Here is a 6,406-nt window from a genome sequence, read left to right on the forward strand (position 1 = left end):
AGAGTGATGGGCGTTAGCCAGCTTTCTCCACCCTAGATCCAGGGCGAAGGAAGCAAAGCAATGGAAGGGGTAGGGGGGGAAGAGAAGAGAAAGGAGTTGAGCCTTACTTCCAATCCATGCAATCTATATAAATAAAAATGTAATGTTGATTTGTGGGATTGACATAACTCAAAAACCACTGGATGGATTGACACCAAATTTGGACACAATACACTTATCAGGTTAAGGAGTGACCATCAGTCATAAAAATACTGAAAAACACATCAGAAGGGAGTTGAAAAGCCAAAAAATTTAAAAATATATTACAACACATGCACAAAACCATATATATATCGCGCACACACACATACATATACATACACAAAATACATATACACAGAAGAGAAAGGAGTTGAGCCTTACTTCCAATCTATATAAATAAAATTGTAATGTTGGTTTGTGGGATTGACATAACTCAAAAACCACTGGATGGATTGACACCAAATTTGGACACAATACACTTATCAGGTTAAGGAGTGACCATCAGTCATAAAATACTGAAAAACACATCAGAAGGGAGTTAAAAAGCCAAAAAATTACAAAAGAATATTACAACACATGCACAAAACCACATATATACAGACATAAATACATATATCGACACACACACATATATATACATACACAAAATACATATACACACACATACACTTACATACATACACAAAATACATATACACACACATATACAGATACATACATACACAAAATTCATATACACACATATACAGATACATACATACACAAAATACATATACACACACATGTACACATACATATATACACAAAATACATATACACACACATATACACATACATACATACACAAAATACATATACACACATATACATATACACACACATATACACATACATACATACACAAAATACATATACACATACATACATACACAAAATACATATACACACATACACAAAATACATATACACACACATATACACATACATACATACATACACAAAATACATATACACACATATACACATACATACATACACAAAATACATATACACACAATATACACATACATACACAAAATACATATACACACACATATACACATACATACACACACAAAATACATATACACACACATATACACATACATACATACACAAAATACATATACACACACATACATACACAAAATACATATACGCACATATACACATACATACATACACAAAATACATATACACAGATTGGGCCACAGCAAAGCCTGACAGGGGGTGGCTAGTAGGGATATATATCCTCAAAATCCTCAAGTGGGGGATCACCCCCTCATTGACTTACCTGTTTCACACACAGAGAGACACCCCATTGCCTTCTTGCAATGGGAAAAGGGGGATCTATCAACCCTGCTTGGAATAGGGGGGTTTTTTGAAAGGAAAGAGCACAAAAGGGGGCAACAGATGGGGCGCCTGTCTGGCAAAGGAGGGAAAAAAGGAAGCAGGGACGCGCCCCCAGTTCAGGAGCTGCTGTGTCTCTATGGAAAAGGTCCAAATGGGGAGGCTGCTTCTCTTTTTCCTCGCCGTCGACCCCTCACCCAGGCCCGCCTCGCTTTCCCACATCCCCCTTTGCGCGGATACCTGCTTCCAAGGATGCCTCCTTTTCCACAGCACACACACACACCCCTCCGCCGCTGTTGCTCGGCGTCTGCTCCCGCCCCGGCCGGTCTGCGCCCTTTAAAGGCGGACGGAACCATTCCGCGCCCAAGGGGGAGGGAAGTGGGTTAGGAAAGATGCCGGAAAGAGACCCTTCCCCACCTTCCTTCCCAGACTTGGGCAATCCCTTCTCCTTCGCGCCCCAATTCCCAGCTTCCTCCTCTCCAAGGAAAGGCACCACGTCCCCTCTCTGCCTTAGTCCTCGTTGCCATGCACGCCCACCACCCCCCCCTCCCCTGAAAGTGGTACAGCCCGGGCACTCATTCATCCCAGACCCCTCGAGCAGGGGCCAGTTGGGGAGAGAGGCTCGAGGTGTTTACGCCTGGGATGTGGATATATATGTATGTGTGTATGGTAGGGGGTGCTTTTTGTTTCCAATGTGGAAGCAGGAGGAGGTGAAAAGACCCAGTCTCCCCTATTTGTTTTTGTTTTGCAAAGGGATGCTTCGCCCTGTTGCTTGCCAAAAGGGCTGCCAAAGCACTCGCGGCTAGAGAGTGGGAAGAAACACGCGAGAGCTCATTGGCTAGGAAATTGAGAGCAGAGAGAAAGAGAGAGAGGACTCCTGAGCCTTGGCTTTTCTAGGGGAGCTCTCTTCCTCTTGATGCACATATTAAAATAATAGATATAGATATATAAAACTATTATTATTATTATTTTACACAACAAGATGAGTCCACAGCAGACACTCTAATGGCTGTTGTATTGGATCACACGTCGGACACTTGCCAAGTGTCTAGGACATTATTATTATTATTATTTTAGAGGGCTTTAGAGATGGTATATATGTGTGTGTGTGTATATATATATAATCTAGAAATAGTTTTCTAAGATCTACAGAGACACTCGCTGGAACACCTCAGCAAGCGAGAGTCCAAAAGTGGCAGGCTCAAACCCAGAACCTCAATCAATGGCTGATACCCAGGGGCGGCTCATCCATTACGCGAAGTAAGCGGTCGCAGAACACTTTTTTTTTTTGCCAGGGGCAGAGAGGCGCCTCTGTAAATGCCCCTCGACTGCCACTTGAGGAGCGCCCCCTCAGCTCACAACAGCCCTAGCAGTCCGGGGGGAGCCTCGGCTTTCTTGCCTCGCTGCCGGGCGATCCTCTTCCCAAAGGGGCCGGGCCCTTGAGCCTCGCCTAGCCCCTCTCGTTCCTGCTCCACCCGGCGCTCAATCGTTCCCCATGTTCTATCCCTTCCCCATGACAATCTCCCTTTCCCGATCCCCCGGCGCTCCACCCGCCTCCTATTCTCTCCCCAATCCGCGGGTGGGCCAAGGGGCGGAGCCGGTGCGCCTGTCCTGCTTTGGGTCCAGAGGCGTGTCTGAAGACCCCAGCGTGCGCACCAAAAGTCGCCTCATGACTTTCTCTTCAGCCATTGGGACCAAGAGAGAGCCCCTCCGGCTGGAGGTATCTCCCACCTCCGCTCCCTCGTATTTTGTCTGGGTTTTTTTTTTTTGCTTTGTTCTGTTAGAAATGTAATATAATATAATCGACTGGTTGCACTGACACGATAAATAAAATATAAATAAAGATTATATATATGTGTGTGTGTGTGTTTGTGTGTGTATAAGTATATATATAGAGAGAAATAACTACCATGGATTATATATATACATACATATATGTGTGTGTGTGTATATATATATATATATGTGTGTGTGTGTGTGTGTGTGTGAAATAATAAAAATAGATAACATATATAAAATTATTGCTATTATTTTAGGGAACTTATATATGTGTGTGTGCGTGTGTATAAGTATATATAGAGAAAGAACTACCATTATGGTAGTTTATGATGGAAAAAATAAAAAATAGATACAGATATATAAAATTATTATTTTAGTGGGCTTTAGAGATTATATTTGTATGAGAATGTGTATAAGTATGTATAGAGAGAAAAAGAACTACCATTATGGATTTATACACACAAATATATATATATATATATGAAATTATAAAAAATAAAAGAATAGATATAGATATATAAAATTATTATCATCATTTTAGGGGGCTTTAGGGATTATGTGTATGTGTGCGTGCGTGCGTATATCTAGATATAGAGAGAGAAAGAACTACCATTATGGATATATATATATATATATGAATGATATTATATATATATATATGAATAAAATAAATAAAATTACATAATAAAATTATATAGATATATAAGAATATTATTTTAGGAGGTGTTAGAGATTATATATGTGTGTGAGTATAGAGAGAATGAACTGCTATTTTAAATATATACATATATATATTAATGATATACTCAAATCATATATCTGTAGTGTTATGTTTTATATATATATATATATATATATATATATATATGTATGTATCCTATATATGTGTGAATATGTATATATGTGTGTATATATGTATATATGGACAAACCTCGTACTCGATGGAACAAATCAATGCAATTTGGCCAAGCTATTTGGCCATAAATGGAAAAGAAAAGAATTGTGTGGGTTGCTGTGTGGTTTCCGGGCTATATGGCCATGTTCAATCTAGAAGCATTCTCTCCTGATATTTGACCCACATCTATGGCAGGCATCCTCAGAGGTTGTGAAGTCTGTTGAAAACTAGGCAAGTGAGGTTTATATATCTGTGGAATGATGCCCAGGGTGGGAGAACTCTTGTCTGCTTGAGGCAAGTGTGAATGTTGCAAATGGCCACCTTGATTAGCACTGAATGGCCTTGCAGCTTCAAAGCCTGGCTTCTTCCTGCCTGGGGGAAATCCTTTGTTGGGAGGTGTTAGCTGGCCCCGATTTTTTCCTGTCTGTTTTTTTAGTATTTATCATCCTAATTTTAGAGTTTTTTAAACACTGGTAGCCAGGTTTTGTTCATTTTCATGGTTCATATGGGATCGTATATTTTGGCAAATGGTAGATTTGCATGAAGGCCAAAGGAGTGGATCGACGACAAATCAGATAATATATATATAGAGTATGTATGTATGTGTATGTGTGTATGTATATAATATATATATACACACACACACATATAGATCACATATATCTGTATCTTATATAGAGATATACACACATATGTATCATGTATATAACATTTATATATATATATATACACATATAATTTCATTTTTAGGTGGTGTTTAGTATCTTCTCTATGTATATGCATTATGCACTGTATATAGCATAGAGACAGACAGAGAGAGAACGATGCGCCCCCTAGTGGAGTAAGGAAGAAACCAGGGGAATGTTGCTCCTTAAAGAAGGATTAATGCAGAAGGATTGGAAAAATCATGCACTAGTTGAATGCATGGCCCTCTGCACCTTTGTGGTTGATGATGGTGGTGTGCCTTCAAGCCCTTTCCGGCCCCTGAGGTTTGGCGGAGGCTTGCATTTGCCCTTCCTCTGAGGTTGAGAGAGTGGCCCTTTCCACACATCTACAAAAAATCCACATTGAACAGGATAATATGGCAGTGTGGACTCAGATAGAATCACAGAGTTGGAAGAGACCTCATGGGCCATCCAGTCCAACCCCCTTCCAAGAAGCAGGAATATTGCATCCAAAGCACCCCTGACCGATGGCCATCCAGCCTCTGTTTCAAAGCTTCCAAAGAAGGAGCCTCCACCACACTCCGGGGCAGAGAGTTCCACTGCTGAACGGCTCTCACTGTCAAGAAGTTCTTCCTCATGTTCAGATGGAATCTCCTTCCTTGTAGTTTGAAGCCATTGTTCCATTGCGTCCTAGTCTCCAGGGAAGCAAAAAAAGAAGCTTGCTCCCTCTTCCCTGTGACTTCCTCTCACATATTTATACATGACTAGCCATTCCCTGCCACGCATTGTTGTGGCCCAGTGTAGTGATTCCTATGTTTCTCAACCTGGGGGTCAGGACCCCTGGGGGGGGGGGGTCATGAGACAACAGTATTTTCTGTTGGTCATGGGGGTTCTGTGTGTGAAGTCTGGCCCAATTGTATCATTGCTGGGGTTCAAAATTCTCTTTGATTGCAGGTGAACTATAAATTCCATTAACTACAACACCCAAATGTCAAGGTCTATTTCCCCCCAACTCCATCTGTGTTTATATTTCGGCATATGGAGCATTCGTGCCAAGTTTGGTCTAAATCTTTCATTGTTTGAGTCCACAGTGCTCTCTGGATTTTTGTGAACTACAACTCCAAAACTCAAGGTCAATGCCCACCAAACCCTTTCAGTATTTTCTGTTGATCACGGGAGTTCTGTATACCAAGTTTGGTTTAATTCCACTGTTGGTGGAGTTCAGAATGCTCTTTGATTATAGGTGAACTATAAATCCCAGCAACTACAATTCCCAAATGACAAAATCATAATTTTTTGAGTGATGGTCACTCCTTGTGTTGTGAGACGTTTTGTTGCCAAATTTGGTGTGATTTTGTTCATTGGTTCTATTGTTTTTAGGGTACTCATTATGCACAGAGTGTTTTTATATATATAGATTATCATGTCTCCTCTCAGCCTTGTCTTCTTCAGGCTAAACATGCCCAGCTCTTTAAGCCGCTCCTCATAGGGCTTGTTCTCCAGACCCTTGATCATTTTAGTCGCCCTTGAGATAATCCAGCTCAAAGTAGATCTTGCATATTATCAGGGCCCTTCCACACCGCCCTGTATCCCAGAACATCAAGACAGAAAATCCCACAATATCTGCTTTGAACTGGGTGAGAGGAAGTCACAGGGA

The 6,406-nt window shown here is 40.9% G+C and overlaps 1 protein-coding gene across 4 annotated transcripts in view; it reads right to left on the minus strand.

Annotated features, from left to right (window-relative positions):
* Window positions 1-1,753, minus strand: part of PLXNA3 (plexin A3) — a 170,420-nt gene extending 168,667 nt beyond the window's left edge. For 2 of the 4 annotated variants that reach the window (XM_067464174.1, XM_067464172.1), the window contains exon 1: window positions 1,355-1,553. The gene's annotated coding sequence lies outside the window, so the exon portion shown is untranslated. Of the gene's footprint in view, window positions 1-1,354; window positions 1,554-1,650 lie in introns of those variants that run through there. The other 2 variants (XM_067464171.1, XM_067464173.1) reach the window with 2 other exon arrangements.
* Window positions 1,754-6,406: the final 4,653 nt, after the last annotated feature.

This window comes from Anolis sagrei, chromosome 2 (genome assembly GCF_037176765.1).
Source record: "Anolis sagrei isolate rAnoSag1 chromosome 2, rAnoSag1.mat, whole genome shotgun sequence".
Taxonomy (NCBI): Eukaryota; Metazoa; Chordata; class Lepidosauria; order Squamata; family Dactyloidae; genus Anolis; species Anolis sagrei.